Here is a 21,429-nt window from a genome sequence, read left to right as displayed (position 1 = left end):
CCATCTTGTATTAAATAAGAATTTCCTAGTGGAGCCTGATATCCCAAGGGAACAACCCATGAGCTGTCAATAGAGAATGCAAGCATCCATGCTTCAGGGAAACTGACAGCTTCATAATAGAACATGTTTATTCTTAGAGATCAGGGGAAGCAGAACATGTTTACCTACTACCAAGTTACACTTCTCTAAATGTGGCTTGTTAAAAATATAGCATTTTTTATTGCCACCATTTTCTAGAAATTTGGAGTATTCCAAAATCTGGAATCTGGAAGGATAATACATTTCCAAGGAACCTTGTGGTTGAATTAACATATTAGCTTAAGGGAAATTCCAATGATTTTAGAATTGGATATTACGAGAGAGCTCACTTTATTGCTATCTAGTTGTGATCATAATTATGTTACTTTAGAGACATGTTTCTAAGGTGACAATAGTAGCTTTATTTCTGAGCCCTGTTTTTGCTTTATTAATAATGTACTATCTGTTGACTTTAAAAATGATTTTAATTTTTCCATAGAGCATGTCCAGAAAGCATTTTATTTTTAATTTTCATTTTCCAGGGAAGAAAGCATGAGTTCAAGGATCTGCAATGAGCTGGTGGCCAATCATTTTGGATCAGTGTCACCACTGATTACATTTTTGTTCAATTTTCTTCTCTATGCTCTTATTCCACTTTAGGAGAAAGCGAGAACTACTCAACACAAAAAAAGGTACATGATTGCAGAGATCACTTTATATGACTGTTATAGTAATGATGTTGTATTCCCTTACCAGAGCAAAGTTCAGTTATGGATTTCCAGTAGGAAGCTCAGGTAACCAATTACATATAAGTCCTTAGATTTTTATGTATGATTTTATAACTTCCTCTACCAGTTTATCCTATAAGTAGCATTTAAGTACTTCAAAAAATCAATCTATAACCATACACATTGATTGGAGTAGATTTACTTAGACCTATAGATTTTAGGGTTCCTCATGTTGAAGGTTAGAAAGAGTTTTGGACTATCATACCCCTCCCCATTGTCCTGTGTAAGCATTTGTGAATCAGAAAATAATACCTGAGATTAAACTTTATATTTTGGCCTCATTCATGCCATGTTTTTCTCAACTGTTTGAGTAAGCTAATGTAAAGTGACCAAGCTTATCATATCCACTTCTTCCACAATTGCATATCTTAACTCCTTGTCCCTTTCCTGATGCCATTGGTTGCCCTTAATATTTACCAGAAGACCACCTCCCACTGGTTCTGTCTACATAATATATTTGTATTCAACATCCCTTCCTCTCTTTATCCAAAATCAGGACATTCATTACACATTTGTGAAATAGGAATTGTTAAAGCACCAAGTTGAACACTGTTTTCTATCTACAATTCTGTAGTGTTAAGGACTCCTAAAGATATTGGAAGATCAAGTGTTTAATGCTAAATATTTAAGTATTCTCCAAGGTATCAGCATAGGTTGGGAAGCCTAAAACTAAAACTCAAAATATAGCAATTTATCATTAAACAGAATTTAGGGAAAAACAGAGAACTTTGGGCTGTGAGCTCCTGTGATCAAATTCTGTTTCTCCCCTAGAGTCCCCTTGGGTGGGTTACTGCACTAAAAAGTCCCTTAGAGGTCAAGATCTTAGAACAGAGCTTGGCACCTGGTGAGCCCAATGTCTCTTATTATCATCATGGCCACCAGGAACTCAAAGCCATCTTCTGGACTCACAGTTCATGGGTCCTGTTAAATTATCATATTTTGCAGTAAATGTGTTTCCAACTCCTCATGACAAGATAAGTTAGATGCATCAAGAAACTGGTATTAACACCCTCACTTGACATATGGAGAAACTCATTTCTGAGGAAAGGAATAATTTTCCAAGGTGAGTGAGTCAGTGATCACACTGAGCACAGTATCCAGATTTATCACCCCACTCTTGAACCTCTATAAGTAGCCGTTATTCCAAACCTGGCAGTCCCTCAGGAAAAATCCAGCCTAGAAAGGCAGGGCACACTTCTCTTTTCCAAAATAGGTCAGAGTAGACAGAAGTTTTCTGAGCCCAACATCCAGACCAGACAGTGAATTCTGTTGTGCAGAGAGAAGCAGCTTGCAAGCTCAACAATGTGATAGGTACTCTTGGATTTATTTCCAGAATGACTGGACCAGAATTGAACATTTTAAAAAATATATATATTTTTAGAGAAGTTATGAGTTTACAAAAATTCATGCATCATGTGCAGAATTCCCATACATTTCCCATCCACCAGCACCTGGCATTGTTTTGGAATATTTGTTACAGATTATTTTAAAAATCATCAAAATATGACTAGTAATATGGTCTATTGCTTACATTTGGTATAGCTTCCCATTGATCTGGGGGTTCTTTCAGAGGATTATGTTGGTGGACAGTCCCCTGCAGATACAGAGTAGGGTTTCACCCCACCACCAAGTGACTCAGTGCTTAGTGGTTGCTTTTCCAAGCATATTCAATGATGCCCAGTTTGAAGGACTCCCACTGGCTGCCTGCAAGAAGAAAAATGCACCAGGCCCCTTGAGATACAGTGCAATGAAACATTGGTTACCCAGCTATTGTAACTGGCAACCTCAACATTACTCATATCCATTCTTAAATGACCTGATGGGCTTTATGAAAGTTTTCTCTGAAATTAAGGAGTTATGCTCATTTTCAAACCCATGTTAATCTTTAAATCTCTGCTAAATGCATCATGACTCTCTTACCCAAAACTGCTCTCTAATGATCCTGATTAAATGCTTGTTACATTTCTATTGCTTGCCTTACCTTTATTGGTTTTTCTTCACTTTATTCCCTTTTCTTCACATGTCTAGGTACTTATCTGCACATGGTTACTATGAAGAGAGGATTCACAGAGATGGCCTGAAACCATTTCACATCCATCAACCTGCAGTGCCATAATTAGGCAAGGATGGGAGAACATATGGCTAACCCTTAAACAACTTCTACTTTTTTGGGGGCTTGCTTGTTTCTTCCTAGCCAACAAAGTTCTTGATTGCAATGTATTTTTAATTTTATATTCCTGATATGTAGTGTAGGACCTCAAACACAATATTCATTAAATAAATAAGGATGGATATATGAACTGATTTCATGTCCAAAGACAAATAATTAAGTAATATTATTTCTCTAAGAGGTATAATGTGCTCTTAAAAAGTTGTTTATAAAAGGGTATGGGGAAAGGCAGGAAGAGATGAGAGGTGGAGGCGTCTTCGGGACATGGAGCTGCCCTGGATGGTGCTTCAGAGGTAATCACCGGACATTGTAAATCCTCACAGGGCCCACTTGATGGAATAGAGGAGAGTATGGGCCATGATGTGAACCAATGTATATGAGGTGCAGAGGTGCCCAAAGATGTACTTACCAAATCCAATGGATGTGTCATGATGATGGGAACGAGTGTTGTTGGGGGGGGGAGAGGGGGGGGTGGGGGGGTGGGGTAGAATGGGACCTCACATATATATTTTTAATGTAATATTATTACAAAGTCAATAAAAAATAAAAAAATTAAAAAAAAAAAGTTGTTTATAAATGAATGGAGCCGAATGTGAAAATTAAGTAGAGTATAAAATATAATCTCAAAAATTAATAAGCTCTTCATGTATTCATTCATATATATAAATATATCCATTTAAAAAAATTTATTGAAGGATATCCATTCATATATAAACATACATATATAAACAATAAGAGTATAGTAATAATTGTGAACTTACAAAACAAACATGTACAACATTATACAGGGCTCTCATACTTCATACTACCCTAAATACCTCACATTGTTGTGAAATATTTTTAACTAATGATTAAAGCACATCCTCAAAATATTACTACTAGCCAAAGTATTTTACATTTGGTGTATCTTTCCCCCAACACACCCCATTATTATTTTATATCATTTACACGTGACCATACATAAACAATTAACATATAGTAAAGGTTTGAACTTACAAAGCAAACATACATAACATCATACAGGGGTCCCATCTACCAACTGACCACCACCACCTTGCTTTGTTGTGAGACATTTGTTACAAATTATTTTTTTAAAGATTTATTTATTTACTTATTTATCCCCTCCCCCCCCAGTTGTCTGTTCTCTGTGTCTATTTGCTGTGTCATCTTTGTCCGCTTCTGTTATTGTCAGTGGCACAGGAATCTGTGTTTCTTTTTGTTGCATCATCTTGCTGTGTCAGCTCTCCGTGTGTGTGGTGCCATTCCTGGGCAGGCTGCACTTTCTTTCATGCTGGGTGGCTCTCCTTACGGGGTGCACTCCTTGCGCGTGGGGCTCCCCTACGGGGGGGACACTCCTCCGTGGCACAGCACTCCTCGTGCGCATCAGCACTGTGCATGGGCCAGCTCCACACAGGTCAAGGAGGCCCGGGGTTTGAACTGCGGACCTTCCATGTGGTAGACGGATGCCCTAACCACTGGGCCAAATCTGCCGCCCTGTTACAAATTATTAAAGAATATTGTCAAAATCTTATTACTAATTATATTCCTTATCTTACATTTGGTATATTTTCCCCTAACCCATCCTATTAATTTTTTTTAAATACATTTTTTATGACAGAGGTAAATTTACAAAACAATCATGCACATGTGTAGTATTCCCATTTACAACACCCCTCTATCAACACACCACACTGTGGTGGAACATTTTCTACGGATGAGATAATATCATCAGATTATTACCAGGACCATAGTGTACATTTGGCACACTTTTTCCATACTCCCCCATTATCAACACAGTACATCTTTGGCATAGATGTATGAATATTACATTATTACTGTTAAGCACATTACATAGGTCATTCCATTTGTATTTTTCCCATGTTTCTCCACATTTCCACCCCCACAAATAGTGATGTACATCTCTTTAGCTCACAAAGAACAGTCTTGAATCTGTCCCATCAACTACAATTCTCACCCACCTCTGGGTTTACTGTATTATTCAGTCCCTAAATTATTCTCTAGCTTTCTTTAGTTGGCATTTACATTCCTAGATTGCCCTTTTCAGCCACATTCCTATTTATAAATCAGCTGTTACTCACTAAAATGTGTTACCATCAACTTTATACATGTCCACACTTTTACACTAGTTAATTAAAACCTCCACATACATTAAATATCAGTAGTCCATCTCAGTCCTCCTCTTATTTCCTTTAAGAATCCACCACCTACCACCAGGTCTTAAAGATATTTTCCCATATTTTCTTCTAGAAGCTTTATTGTTCTTGTTTTTATATTTAGGTTTAATCCATTTTGAGCTAATGTTTATATAAGATGTGCAATAGGGGTTCTCTTTCCTTCTTTTGGTTATGGATATCCCATTCTCCCAGCACTATTTGTTGACTGGACTGTTCTGCTCAAGTTGGGTGGGTTTGATAGGCTAGTTAAAAATCATTTGACCCTAGATGTGAACGTCTCTTTCTGAACCATCAATTCTCTTCCTTTGGTCTATGTGTCTGTCTTTATGCCAGTACCATCTGTTTTTACCACTGTAGCTAGGTAATTTGATTTAAAGCCCAGAAGTGAGAGTCCCCCAACTTTGTTTTTCCTTTTTAAGATGTCTCTGGCTATTCAGGACCCCTCAACCTTCCAAATAAATTTGATAATTATGTTTTCCATTTATTTAAAAAGTAGTGGTGGAATTTTTGTCAGGATTCCATTGAATCTGTATATCAATTTGAGTGAAACACCTTTTTAAAATTTTTACTTTTATTTAAGAATTGACATCTTAATGATATTAAGTCTTCCAATCTGTGACATTGGAATGTTCTTCTAATTAATTTGTTTTTTTTTAACCAATGAGTTGCTTTACATCATTGGTTAAGTTTATTCCTAAATATTTGGGTTTTATCTGTCATATATTATTTTCATCACTCTCTTGACACTTTTAATTACATTTACTGATATAATCTTCATGTCTAGACTCTCTTCCAAGTCTCCCTCTCCTGACTTTTCTTTTCAGGTTATAGCACACCCTCTAGTATTTCCTGCAAAGCAGGTCTCTTGTTTACAAACTCTTTCAGTTTCTGTTTATTTGTGAATATTCTAAACTAGTCCTCATTTTTGAAAAACAATAATGCTGGATATTAGATTCTTGGCTGGAAGTTTTTCTCTGCTGTATCTTAAATATATCAGACCAGTGTCTTCTTACCTCCATGGTTTCTGTTGAGAAATCAGCATTTAAACTTATTGAGTGTCCCTTATGTTATGCATTACTTTTCTCTTGCTGCTCTCAGAATTCCCTTTGTCTTTGGTATTTGAAATTCTGATTAGCATGTGTCTCAGAGTTGGTCTATTCAGATTTATTCAGATAGGAGTACATTGTGTTTCTTGGACATGGCTACCTATGTCCTTCAATAGGGTTGGGTAATTTTTTACCATATTTCTTCAAATATCCTTCTGTCCCTTTTCCCTTCTTTTCTCCTTCTGGGACACCCATGACATGTATGTTTTCATGTCTCTTACTGTTGTTCGGTTTCCTGAGAATTTGTTCTATTTTTTCCTTTCTTTTCTTCAGCCGTTCTTTTGTATGTTCACTTTCAGAGGCCATTTCTTTAAGCTCAACAATCCTTTATTCTGCCTCATCAAATCTGCTATTATATGATTCCAATGTATTTTTAATTTCATTTACTACCCTTTTCATTCCCATAAGATCTGCTATTTTTCTATGTAAGCGTTCAAATTCTTCTTTGTGCTCATTCAATATCTTCTTAATATCCTTAATCTCTCTAGCCATCCCATTGAATTTATTAAGAAGATTTGTTTGAACATCTATGATTAGTTGTCTGAACTACTTTATGTCATCTGGAAGCTTATCTTGATCCTTTAACTGAGCCATATTTTCCTGTTTTTTTGGTGTGGATTGTAATTTTTTGTTGGTGTCTTGGCATGTGGCTTAATAGATGCATTTATTCTGGGTGCAGTTTCTCTCTTTAGTTTAGGGCTTCTTGTCCTTTCTCCCTTGCTGGTTGTGTAGTAGGTGCCAAGAATATAGTTGATGCTGTTAAGCTGTAGAAGCTCATGCTTCTCTCATTGCCCCAGGGACCAATGAAGCTTCTCCCAACTTTCTCCTTTGCCAGGGGTAGTGACAGAGCCACAGCCAAGTGTAGTAATCCAAGTCATGCAGGCCTAGACTATAGTTGCCTGAGAGACTGATGAAGCTTCATGTCTCTTTCTCCCCTGCCTGAGATGTGGATGGGGCTACAGGTGTGGGCAGCAATCTATGCTGTGTGGGTCTAAACTGACCACATTTGCCCAGGTAGACTTCCAACTCTGTCCAGCCAAATATACCTGCAGTTAACAGGAGAGGCTGGCACAGGTCTCCCCTGCTTCCTCCCTGCTGGAGGTGGGGCTGGGGCTTAGGATACAACTGCAATCTGATCTGGATAGAAAGAAGGCTTCCCTTGCCAGCACTAAGATTTTCAGTGCACCCTGCTTCCCCTTATGGCAGGGGAAGAGTCTGGCCTCTTTCTGACTTGGACATGTTCAAATTTTATCTGTTCTTAGGGTTATAATTTAGCCTGCCAAATTTACTAATCAGTAGCTGAAGTTGGTGCCCAACTATCTCTTCCTCCCCTGTTTTTTTGGGAAGTGGAGCCTCCAATTCTAGCCACAGATTAGCTCCTAAGGTGGCTTGAAATGCCAGTGGAGGATTGTCACCGGCTTCCAGGACATGGAGTACTTTACTCATGAATCTTCTCTGCAGGTGGGTAGTCTCCTCCTTCCATTCTTTCAAGGATACTGGAGGATGTTCTTCTGGTCTCCTGGAGCTCCCAAACAGGAGCTTCAGATAGCTCTGGGTGATTACTAACTGCCCTGTTGCATGAGCTGACTCTAGGCTCCTTACTCTCCTGTCATCTTGCTGGTTGTCTATCCATTTATTTTTTTTAACATCATTTCTGGATTAAAGTGGTTTCTGTTTTAAATTTTACTACATTGTTTAGACACACATCTTTAAAAAGAAAATTCAAACAAAGCCACATCCCTCTTATGAAGACTTTCCTTTTACTTGATGAATAATATACAAATAAGGTTTACTGACCTTTAAGGTCTTTGAAAAATTGACTCAAACTTACCTTTAATTACCATATCCTGCTATTTGATTTAGTCAATATATACAGCAATGTCCCCACAAATTTATTTATTTTTTAAATCTTGTTTATTAGAGTATTTGTGAGTTTACAGAACAACCATGCAAAAAATACAGGGTTCCTATACACCACTCTGCCACCAATGCCTTGCATTGGTGTGGAATGTTTTTTACAAGTGATAACACGATATTTTTACAATTTTACCATTAACTAGAGTCCATTGTTTAACATAGTAGTCACTGTGTAGTGTAGTTCCATGGACTTTTTAAAAAATTTTCTGTTACCAGCTATACAGTCTAGCATTTCCCCTTTTAATCACATTCAGAAATGTATTTCAGTGGTGTTAATTGCATTCACAATGTTGTGCTACCATCAACACCATTCATTACCAAAACCTTTCCATCATTCCAAATAGGAACCCTTAAACTTTGTATATTCTAGCTTTATAATCACAATGACCTTTTGTTTTGTCTCAAGGTAGTTGGAAAACCTATAGCGAGTAGACTGTGTTCACACACACTAATATTTTCTAGTGTGGCCTTTTTCTTCATCTATTTCCAAGGCTTGATTTCCCAGCACAAAATCTTTTTTTTTTTTTAACCTATTAAGTTACTTCATTCATTGCAGAGAGGGTAGACCTACATTTCCTTTTTTAACTTTATTCCATTAAACATGGATTTAGAACTTTCAGCATCTTAAAGGTTTAATAAATATAATATTAATTTATTTAATTGATACTCCATAAATGTAGGGAGATTACATTTAAGCTAAATAAAATTGAAACCATTATATTTTATTCCAGAAATGTTCTTTTTGCTTCTTTTATAGGAGGTTTAATGGATTTTTCTTGAATAAAATTCTAAACCTGTGAATAATCATAAAAGCATACTGAATGCTAGGTTTTGTAATATATTACAATTGCTTAATTTTTTAAAATTACAATTTAGGAAAGATCATTCCATACATTTCAAGGAATTTTCCTTTACTTATTGATATTTGATAATAGGGATATAACCACTCATATTTTAGGCAGCACTAAATCTTTTTCCTTTTTTGCTTGGGCCCTTTTTATTTTCTTTCTTTCTTTTTTTAATGTTACATTAAAAAAATATGAGGTTCTCATATACCCCCAACCCCGTCACCCAACTCCTCCCCCAATAACAAAAACCTCCTCCAACATCATGAGACATTCACTGCACTTCGTAGATACATCTCTGAGTACTGCTGCACCTCATGGCCAATGGTCCACACCATAGCACACACTCTCCCACAGTCCACTCTGTGGGCTATGGGAGGACATACAATATCTGGTAAATGTCCCCGCAGCACCACTCAGGACAACTCCAAGTCCCAAAAATGTCCCCACATCACATCTCTTCTTCACACTCCCTACCACCAGCAGCCACCATAGCCACTTTCTCCACACCAATGCCACATTTTTTTGATTACTAACCACAATAGTTCATGAATAGATTATCAGTAAGTCCACTCTAATCCATACTCTAATCCTCCATCCTGTGGACCTGGAATAGTTGTGTCCACTCCATATCTATATCAAGAGAGGGCTTAGATTCCACATGGATGTTGCTTGCAATTCTCCTGCTTTCAGGTGAAGGCACTCTTGGCTCCATGGTGTGGTGGTTGACCTTCTTTACCTCCATATTAGCTGAGGGGGGATAAGTCCAATAAATCAGAGTGTAGGAGTTGCAAGTCTATTGAGGCTCAGGGCCTGGCTATCACATGGTCAGTCCAAAGATTCAAGTCCCCTGGGTATACATTAAACCCCAGCACCAACTACAGATCCAGTAAAAGTAACAGGAGAGGTTTGTGAACAAAGATCATATCTGAATCCAGCTCCATCATACAGAAACACAAACTGCAAAGTAGGGCCAACTGACATGGGACTGAACTCCATCTGCCATGACCATAGAAACTGTGGGTCTCTGGCCCTCAGAAGAACCAATATCTGAGGTTGTATCTACTTTATCTGTCTTTAGGACTCTGCTGAGGTGTGCATAAGGGTGACCCCTCTGATAACCTCCTGGCTCTTTTTGGAGACTCATAGCCATATAAACTCATTTGTCCTTTCCATTTCCCCCTTTTATTCAGGTCAAAAAGCATTTTTAACTCCGGGTATTATATGTAGACTGAGATGTTCTGCTGGTCTGAGTTGACCCTTTTATTCAAGGTCATTTTCTAGTTACATCATCAGCTGGTACTTGGTAGTAATCCCTCAACACCAGAGAGGCTCATTCCCGGGAGTCATGCTGGGGGGAATGCAACGCATTTACATGCTGAGTTTGGCGTTGAGACTGGCCACATTTGAGCAACACGGAGGCTCTCAGGAGGTAACTCTTAGGCACCCTGCAGCTCTAGGCCTTGTTCTTATTTCAGGTGCACAGGTTCACAAGCATAGTCATTAGTCAAGGTCTCATTGTTGGATCTTCCTTTTTTGGTCTTTGCCATTGCATTTGGGGGGTTGTTGCTGTTCCTTTAGGGAATGTGATACAGCTCCCCTGGCTAGGAACTCAGCACTCCCTCAGTTGTTTTTAATTGTAACCACTATGAAAATATCCATTTTTATGTACCCTGGATATATACCCAGAGAACTCCCTGCCAGCCATGTGTCCCCTGTTAATAACACCCCACACCAGTATTCCTCCCCTGCCATTGTTGAACCTCTCTGTGCTCCAAAACTTCTTCAAAAATGAAGCCTAATATATTGCCAGGTTCCATTAATAGTAAAATGGAATATAGTGATGAGTTTAAAGGTTAGATATAGAATACATATTAATTTTTAGAAAAATTAAGGTAAAAATAAATTGGGGTATCAAAAAATTAAAAGATGTAAAAGCTTTGTTTTTAATATTTTGCCTTCCATCACTGCAATAAATGTGCAAATTGGCAAGGCAACTTCTTCCATCTTTTCCTCAGTGTCTATATCCTTTGACCTTTTTTCCCTAATTATTAAGCTTGTCTTCACAAAAGTTTTAGATCACAGTAATTCATTGAGGTCATTTAGTATTTGTCCTTCAATGCCTGCGTTGCTTTGCTCAAAATAAGGTTCTCAAGATTCAACCATGTTATCACATGTGTTTTAGTGTATTTGTTCTTAAAGTCGAGTAGTATTCCATTGTATGTATATACCACATTTTATTTATCCATTCATCTGTTGATGGACATTTGGGTGATTCCAACTTTTGGCAATAGTGAATAATGCTGCTATGAACATTGGTGTGCATATATCAGTTTGTGTCCTTGTTTTCCATTCGACTGGGTATATACCCAGCAGTGGAATTGCTGGATCATGTGGCAGATCTATAGCTCGTTTTTGGAGAAACTGCCAAACTGTCCTCCAGAAGGGCTGGATTCTTCTGCATTCCCACCAGCAGTGGATGAGTGTTCCCATTCCTCCACATCCTCTCCAGCATTTGTAGTCTTCTGTTTTTTTCATAGCTGGCAATCTTGTGGGAGTAAGATGGTATCTCATTGTAGTTTTGATTTGCATTTCCCTAATAGCTGGAGATCTGGAGCATTTTTTCGTGTGCTTTTTGGTCATTTGTATTTCTTCCTTGGAGAAGTGTCTGTTTAAATCTTTTCCCCATTTTTAAAATGGGTTGTTTGTCTTTTTATTTTTGAGATATAGGAGTTCTTTATATATGCAGGTTATAAGTCTCCTATCAGATATATGGTTATGAAATATTTTCTCCCATTGTGTTGGCTCTCTTTTCACTTTCTTGACAAGCTCCTTTGAGGTACAGAAGGCTTTAATTTTGAGGAAGTCCCTTTTATCTATTTGTTCTTTTGCTGCTTGTGCTTTTGGTGTGAAGTTCATGAAGTGATTTCCTATTACAAGGTCCTGTGGCTGCTTCCCTACACTGCTTTACAAAGTCTTTATGGTCTTGATGCTTATATTTAGGTCTTTGATCCATCTTGAGTTGATTTTTTTATAAGGTGTGAGTTGGTAATCCTCTTAAATTCTTTTACATATGGATATCCAGTTCTCCAGGCACCAATTGTTGAATAGGCCATTCTCTCCCAGTTGAGAGGATTTGGTGGCTTTATCAAATATTATATGACTATATATATGAGGATCTCTATCAGAACTCATAATTTGGTTCCATTGGTCTTTGCGTCTCTCCTTGTGCCAATACCATGCTGTTTTCACTATTGTAGCTTTGTAGTATGTTTTGAAGTCAGGTACTGTTATTTCTCCTATTTCATTTTTCTTTTTCAATATGTCTTTGGCTATTCAGGGCCTCTTTCCTTGCCAAATAAATTTCATAGTTAGTCTCTCTAGTTCCTTAAAGAATGATGTGTTGATTTTTATTGGGATTGCATTGAATTTGTACATCAGTTTTGTTAAGATAGACATCTAATATTTAGTCTTCCTATCCATGAACAGGGAATATTCTTCCATTTCTTTAGGTCTTCTTTGATTTCCTTGAACAGTGTTGTGTAGTTCTCTGTGTATAAGTCTTTTACCTCTTTAGTTAAATTTATTCCTGGGTATTTAATTTATTTATTTACTATTGTGAATGGTATTTGGTTCTTGATTTCATCAAAAGATTGCTCATTATTGGTGTACAGAAATGCAACTGATTTTTGTACATTTATCTTGTAACCTGTGACTTTACTGAACTTATTTATGAGTTAGAAGCTTTCTTGTAGACTTCTCAGGGTTTTCTATGTATAGGATCATGTCATCTGCAAATAATGAAATTTTGACTTCTTCCTTCCCAATTTGAATGCCTTTTATGTCTGGTTCTTGCCTCAGTGCTCGACCAAGTACTTCTAAGACAATGTTAAATAAGAGAGGTGACAGTGGGCATCCTTGTCTTGTTCCTGATCTTACAGGGAAAGATTTTAGGACGTCACCATTGTAAACAATGTTGGCTGTGGGTTTTTCATATATACTCTTTATCATGTTCAGAAAATTTCCTTGTATTCCAAACATTTGCAGTGTTTTTATCAAGAAGTTTGCTGTATTTTGTCAAATGCTTTTTCTGCATGAGTAGATATAATCATGTGACTTTTTCCTCCAATCTGTTTATATGGTGTAGTACATTGATTGATTTTCTTATGTTGAACCATCCTTGCATAACCAGAATGAATCCCATTGGTCATGGTGTATAATTCATTTAATGTGTTGTTGGATATGGTTAGCAAGTATTCTGTTGAGCATTTTGGTGTCATTAGAGAAATTGGTCTGTAATTTCCCTTTCTTGTGATGCCTTTGTTTGACTTGTTACCAGGGTAATGTTGGCATCATAGAATGAGTTAGGCAATATTTCTTCTCTTTCAATTTTTTGGAAGAGTTTCAGCAAGAGTGGCATTAGTTCTTTCCAGAATGTTTTGTAGAATTCACCAGTGAAGCCGTCTGGCCCAGGGCTCTTCTTAGTTGGGAGGTTTTTAATGACTGATTCTATCTCTTTCTTTGTGATGGTTTGTTGAGATCATCAATTTCTTCTTTCATCAATACAGGCTGCTTATGTGTTTCTAGGAATTTGTCCATTTCCTCTGAATTGTCATTTTTGTTGGAATATAGTTTTTCAAAGTATCCTCTCATGATCGTCTTTATTTCTGTGGGATCTTATTTTGTGTATTTTCATCTTCTCTCTTTTTTTGTTAGTCTAGCTAAGGTTTTGTCAATTTTATTAATCTTCTCAAAGAACCAGCTCTTGGTTTTGTTTATCTTTTCAAGTGCTTCCTTATTTTCTATTTCGTTTAGTTCTGCTCTTATCTTTGTTCTTTCTTTCTTTCTTTCTTCTTACTGTGGGGTTGCTTTTTTATTTCCTTTTTTACTAATTTCTCCAAATGTGCAGTTAGTTCTTCAATTTTTGCTCTTTCTTCTTTTTTGATGTATGAATTTGTTGCTATAAATTTCCCTCTCAGTACTGCTTTTGCTGCATCCCATTAGTTTTGGTAGGTTGTGTTATCATTTTCATTAGTTTCAAGGTAGTTATTAATTTCTTTTGAAATTTCCTCCTTCACCAACTGTTTTTCTAAGAGTGTGCTGTTTAATGTCCATATCTTGGTGTGAAATCTGGGTCTGGTCCTCGTAGATTTCCAGCTTCACTCCCCTGTGACCAGAGAAATTATTTTTTATGATTTTGATCTTTCTGAATTCCTTGAGCCTTTCTTTGTGGCCTAGCATATGGTCTATCTTGGACAATAATCCACGTGCACTTGAGAAAAATGTATACCCTGCTGTATTCAGGTGTAATGATCTGTATATGTCTATTAAGTCCTGCTCCTCTAATATGCTGTTCAGAGTTTTTGTTTATTGATTCTCTTTTGGGATGTTCTGTCCAAAGTTGATAGTGGTGTATTAAAGTCCACCAGTATAATTATAGAGGCATCTATTATTTCACTTAGCTTTTCCAATGTTTGCCTCATGTATTTGGAGGCTCCCTTGTTAGGAGCATAAATATATATGATTGTTCATCCTTCTTGAAAGATTATCCCTTTCACTAATATGTAGTGTCCATCTTTGTCTCTCACAATTGTTTTGCATTTAAAGTCTATTTTGTCTGATATTAATATAGCTACTCCTGACTTTTTTTGGTTATTGTTTGCTTGTAAGATTGTTTTCCAGCCATTCACTTTCAACCTCCTTGAATCCCGGGGTCTATCTAAGATGTGTTTCTTGTAGACAGCATATAGATGGGTCATATTTCCTTATCCAATCTTCCAGTCTGAATCTTTTTACAGGTGAATTTAATCCACTGACATTCAGTGTTATTACTTTCAAAGAATTATTTATGTTAGCCATATTTTCTTTGGACTTGTGTTTGTCTAAAATTTTTTTCTTCTCTTTTTGTCTTTTTTGTTGCTTGTACACTCTCCTCCAACTCTGCCTCTCCTGTTTTTTTCTTTGTTCCTGCAGAACTCCCTTTAGTATTTCTTGAAGGGCAGGGTTCTTGTTGGCATACTCTTTTAATTTCGGTTTATCTGTGAATATTTTGAACTCTCCATCATTTTTGAATGCTAGTTTAGCTGGGTAGAGTATTCTTGGTTGGAAATTTTTTTGTTTTATTATCTTGACTATATCATACCACTGCCTTCTTACCTCCATGGTTTCAAATGAGAAATCAGCACTTAATCTTATGGAGCCTCCCTTGTATGTGATGGTTTTCTTTTCTCTTGCTGCTTTTAGAATTTTCTCTGTCTTGAGCATTGGATAATTTGACAAGTATATGTCTTGGGGTGGGTCTGCTGGGATTTATGGTGTTTGGGGTGCATTGTACCTCCTGACGTGTACATCCATCTCCCTCAGTAGATTTGGGAAGTTTTCAGTCATTATTTCCTCCAACACCCCTTCTGTCCTCTTTCCCTTCTCTTCTCCTTCTGGGATGTCTATAATACGTATGTTTGTGCATTTTGCATTGTCATTCAGGTCCCTAATTCCCAGCTGCGTTTTTTTCTACCTTTTTATTGATCAGTTCTACTCTCTGATTTCAGATGTACTGTCTTCCACATCACTAATTCTGTCCTCTGCCTCTTCTAATCTGGTGCTCTTTGCTGAGAGGCTAGTTTTGATTTCTTGAACTGTGGTGTTCATCACCATCATATCTGTTATCTTTTTGTGTGACTGCTATTTCTTCTGTATTCTCTCCAAGTGTTTTCTTCATATTGTTAATCTCTTCCTTTACTTCATTAAGTTGGTCTCTAATATATATGTTTTGAGAGCTCCTCTTCCTGGTTTTTAGTTTGTTCATTGGATTCAGCCACGTTTTCCTGATTATTGGTTTGGTTTGTAGTTTTTTGTTGCTGTCTGGTCATCATTTTATCTTGACAGGTTTAATCAGTTCCTTAGCTTCTTTGTCTAGTCTTGGGGATTAATTAGTTGTTGTTCATGTGTAAGTGTCTTCTCTTCATCACTTTGTTCTTCTTACTCTATTTTCTTGTTGCTGGCTAAGTTCACTTTGAAGGAAAATTTAGGGCCAGGGAAAGCAAAATGAGTAAGAAAAGAAAATGTATAAAGTAGTATTGGTAATAAATGTTAACAGAGAAACAATGTGAGATCTAGGAGAATGGATATTAGACTCATGTAAGTTGTGTAGAGTCATAGCAGTAAGTAGAGTACCTATAATGAGACAGTCAACTGAATATGGGGAGGAATATAGTATGAATTAAAAGGCCAGTATTTTCATGAGAGAGGGAAAGAGAAAAGAAAGACAATAATATCAAGAGTGGATAAAAGAAAACAGAACAAAGATATGAGAAATTTAAAAATCAGACAATTTGGGGGCCAAAGAAAGGGAAGTGGAATGCAAGAGAAACAGTAGATGATGGAGGATAGAAAGATGTAGAGGAAAGGGAGAGTGTAGGTGGCCAAAATTAATACACACAGAAAAGAGGAAATGGAGGATGAGGAAAAACAGCAAATGTGAAGTGCTCCCTGCAGCACCTATTAAATAAAGAAAATAAAATAAAAAAGAAGAAAAAGAGAGAAAAAAAGAGAAAAAAGGGGGGAACATAAAAGGGGATGAAACAAGCAAGATAAACAGAAAAAAAAAACTAAATAAATGAAAAAGAACCTTGTGGGATAAAATAGGAGATAAGACCAGGAGACAATGCAACAGTAGCAACCATGATAAAAAAAAAAAAGAATCAAAGTTTCAAGCTAGGAATCCTCTTTGCAGTTAAATAAAATGCTTAGGGATCTTACATTCCCTCTTTCTCCCATCCTCACTTCTGTCTCTCCCAGGTCAGCTGGAAAGCTGCCTGAGAGGTCCGGTAGGAGATTTAAGTGGGTTCTTGTTGAACCAACTCAACACTGAAGACAGTGACTCTTTATTTCCAGCATGAGAGCACTTACACCTCACCAGCAACCCCAAATATGGGATAGCATGTCCTACAGTCTCTTCCCCTTAGGTGTGCTAGGGGAGGTCTAATTGATTTTCTGATCCACCTCCTCCCAGACCAAGTTTCCTATTCTAGGACATTTAGGTAAATTGGGCTTTCTCAGCAGATTCACCTCTGCTTTCTTCCCAGACTCTCCCCAAGTCAGCTGGTACACTCCTCAAAGCTCAAAGAAAAAAAAAAAAACGTGGAGTGCTAGGGTAATCAAGGACCTCAGATGGGCCTCAGGGTGCTGGATTTGGGGATGGGAAATCCAGGATATTGCAGACTCAAGGTATGTGAGTCTGTGGAGTGTGGGCTACCAGGTTTTAGGGTATACAGACCTGGGAACCATGCATCCAGTAAACATGGGGTTTGGGAATGCTGTAGCACAACAAAGATTTCAGGGATCCCTGTGGCTGGGCTGCCAGCCTTAGGGGGAGGGGTCCCACCCACAACTTCTGAGCTTTGTGTCAGAAACCCAAAATTCCACCTCTCACAAGAATCTGTCACTGTCTCACCAAATTGGCATCCAGTCACCTCCTGCCCTGCAAGCCCCTGAAACAGCCTGCTCAGGGTCTGGGAACACCTCAGCACAACAAAGTTTTCAGGGATTACCACATCTGGGCTGCCAGCCCTAGGGGGAAGAGTCCCACCCACAACTTCTGACCTCTATGTCAGAGACCCAAAATTCTACCTCTTGCAAGAATCTCTTCTGTCACTGTCTCACCAAATCAATGTCCAGACACATCCTGCCCTGCAAGCCCCCAAAACAGCCTGGTCCAGCAGAACTCTGATCGTACTCACCTGCTTCTTTGCAGGAGAGATTAAGAGATGCACTCACTCAGACACCATCTTGCCCCTAGCACTAAATCTTTATTGTCATTGATTTGTCATAAAATCCCTGAGGTTAATACATGATATGACTTCATCTTTCAGAAGTGAAAGGTCAAAGTAAGAGTAATTCAGGGGACCAATGAGAGTGCCTCCTCTGGATTTATTCTGATAGGTTTTTCAGACAAGTCTCAGTTAGAGCTGGTTCTCTTTGGAATAATCTTGTTCCTTTACCTCATGACCTTTCTAGGCAACACTGCCTATCATCTTGGTGTCCATCTTGGACTCTAAACTCCACACTCCTATGTATTTTTTTCCTCTCCCATTTCTCCTTCCTGGACCTCTGCTTCCTCAGCAGTATCATTCCCCAGCTTCTAGTCAACCTCAAGTGTTCAGATAAGTCCATCACATATGTAGACTGCATGATTCAACTCTATGTCTCCCTTGTAATGGGCTACACTGAGTGTATCCACTTGGTTGTGATGACCTATGATCACTATGTTGCTGTTTGCCATCCTTTACATTATATTTTTTCATGCATCTTTGGCTCCGCCATGTCTTGGCCTCTATGGAATGGCTCAGTGGGGTGGCCACTACATTGATTCAGTCCACACTCTCCCTTCAGCTGCCCTTCTGTGGTCACTGCCAGGTGGATCATTTCTTCTGTGAGGTCCCTGTACTCATCAGGTTGGCATGTGTGGACACCACCTTCAACCAGGCTGAGCTCTTTGTGGCTAGTGTATTATTCCTGGTGGTGCCTTTGTCACTCATCCTAATCTCCTATGGGTACATTGCTCAAGCAATTTTGAAGATCAAGTCAGCCATTGGAAGACATAAAGCATTTGGGACCTGCTCTTCCCACCTGATGGTAGTCATCTTCTATGGAACCATCATTTTTATGTATTTGCAGTCAGCCAAAAGTAGATCCAAGGACCAAGGAAAGTTTGCTTCCCTCTTCTACATCATGGTGATCCCCATGCTTAACTCACTCATCTATACCCTGAGGAACAAGAAGTAAAGGCAGCACTGAAAAAAAAATTTTGGAAACTCTATGACTGAGTGGGACATGATTATCAAGAAACATTTAGGAGAGACTTACTAAGGGTGAATCACTTAATGAAGGGTAACTAAATAACTAATTTTGTTATGTTCATGACCCTGTCAATGGGATTCAGTAGAAGAGAATAAATTAGAGCTTGAATTTCAGAATCTGAACAATCTGAGTTTGAGTGCCCATTTCACCACAGAAGAGCTGTGGGACTTGGCCAATTTGCACAACTACCATTACATTATTTCTAAACTGGGCTGTATACTAGGACCTGAAATGCAATAGACCCAATTAAAACAGATCACTGTTCTAAGGATTTTATTGTTTTTAAAGTTAGTTTTTATAATATTTATTCTCTTTAATAGCCACAGTCATATTTTTAGATGGCTATAAACTACTGAATTATTATAAAGTTTTTACAATTTTTCTTTTACAAAAATTAAAATACTTTGACCAGTTGCTCAGAACAGAAAGAGAAAACACTAAACTTCAGTGATATTCTTTTATCAACTCTAAGTATGGGTTCCTAAGCCCCTTAAGTCCCATTTGTAGGCTCTCTGAATTCACCTCTAGTGCTGCACCCCACACCCAGTCCTGTATTATAAGTTTCTGATTTTTTGTATTTCTTCCCTTACTAGTTTTTTTAAAAATCCCCCCTTGTGGCTTTTTGCTTGCCATCTGCTCTCTGTGTCTATTCTCTGTGCATTCTTTTGTGTCTGTATTTTTTTACTTTTTATTTATCTCCCCGCCCTTGTGGCTTGCTTGCTGTCTGCTCGCTGTGTCCATTTGCTGCATGCTCTTCTGCCTTTTTTTTTTTTTGCTTGTCTCCCTTTTTTGTTGTTGTTGCATCACCTTGCTGAGGTGATTGTCCATGGTGCTTGTGGGCTCTCCGCAGCATGTGGGTGAGCCTGTCTTCACAATGAGGCTCTGGGATGTGAACCCAGGGCCTCCCATATTGTAGATGGGAGTCCAACTGATTAAGTCTTAGCCACTTCCCCCCTCACTAGGTTTTTGAGAACAGCAAGTACATTATGATTTAATCACAATTTAAAATAAAACCTTTGCATATGACTTTACAATGCCTCCCAGCTTTCTCTTTAAGCTCAAATGTCTAATCTTCAAAACCTCATATTAAATTATGTATTTCTCTCTAACAGCCTGTTTTATTCCATTAAAAATTTATTGAAGTATGTTATACTTACACGAACAATCAGAAACAGTAAGTATATAGTAAAAGTTGTGAACTTAGAAAACAAACATGCATAACATCATACAGTTCCCATACATCACCACAACCAATACCTTGCATTTTTGTGAAACACTTGTAACAAATTATGAAAGAGCATCATAGTATATTACTATTAATATATTACTACTAATTATAGCATATATCTTACATTTGGTGTATTTTTCCCCAAACTCACCATATTATTATATTAAAGTTTACAATCAATGACATTTGATATAATCACAGAGTTGTGCATTTATCATTTTAATCAATATTAGAGCATTTTCCTTTTCAAGACTTGAAAAAAGAAAAAAATTAACAAAAAACAAACCACTATAATGCTCATATGTTAGTGCTATAAATTATAAATCCTAAAATGTTCTTTGACATTTTTCATTCATTTCTAAACATTTAAAAACACATTTTTACCAATTCTGCAAAGATTAAATTTCAGCTTTTCATTCTGTAACTAGGTTCTATTTTCTGGTGACATATTCTTGCTATTATTAACTCCATGATTTTTCTCATTTTATTTATTAATAGTTCATAATAGTGAAATCATGCAATATTTGTCCTTTTGTGCCTGGCTTGCTTCATTCAACATAAAGTTCTATAGGCTTATCCATGTTGTCATATGCTCCACAACTTCATTATTTCTTACTGCTGAATAAAATTCCATGTGATGGAATCCTGGGTTGATTCCATCTTTTGGCAATTGTGAATAATGTCACTATGAACATAGGTGTGTGGATGTCTGTCCATATCACTGCTCTAAGTTCTTCTGGGTTATATACCTAGTAGTGGTCTTGCAGATTCACATGGTAGATCTATATCTAACTTTCTTACGAACCACTAAACAGACTCACAGTGGGGATTCTACATTCCCACCAACAGTGAATAAGCATTCCTGCCCCTCCACATCCTCTCCAACACCTTCAGTTTTCTGTTTTGTTAATAATGGCCATTCTAGTAGGTGTGAAATTAAATCTCACTGTAGATTTGATTTGCATTTCCCTAATAGCCAGTGATGTTGAACATTTTTTTTCATGTGTTTCTTCACCACTTGTAATTCTTTTTTAAGAAAAATACCTATTCAAGTTTTTTGGCCAATTTTTAATCAGGTCATTTGAATTTTTATTGTTGAGTTGCAGGATCTCTTTATATATAATGAATATTAGACCCTTGTCAGATGTATGATTACCAAATATTTTCTTCCATTGTGTAGGCTGCCTTTTTACCATCTTCACACAGTCCTTTTTGCTGGAGAAGTGTTTAATTTTTAGGAGGTTCTATTTATCTATGTTCTCCTTAGTTGCTTAAGCTTTGGGTATAAGGTTTTGGAGACTGCC

Source organism: Dasypus novemcinctus, assembly GCF_030445035.2.
Source record: "Dasypus novemcinctus isolate mDasNov1 chromosome 11 unlocalized genomic scaffold, mDasNov1.1.hap2 SUPER_11_unloc_1, whole genome shotgun sequence".
Lineage (NCBI taxonomy): Eukaryota > Metazoa > Chordata > Mammalia > Cingulata > Dasypodidae > Dasypus > Dasypus novemcinctus.
The sequence above is the reverse complement of the archived record's forward strand: the minus strand, read 5'-3'. Positions refer to the sequence as shown.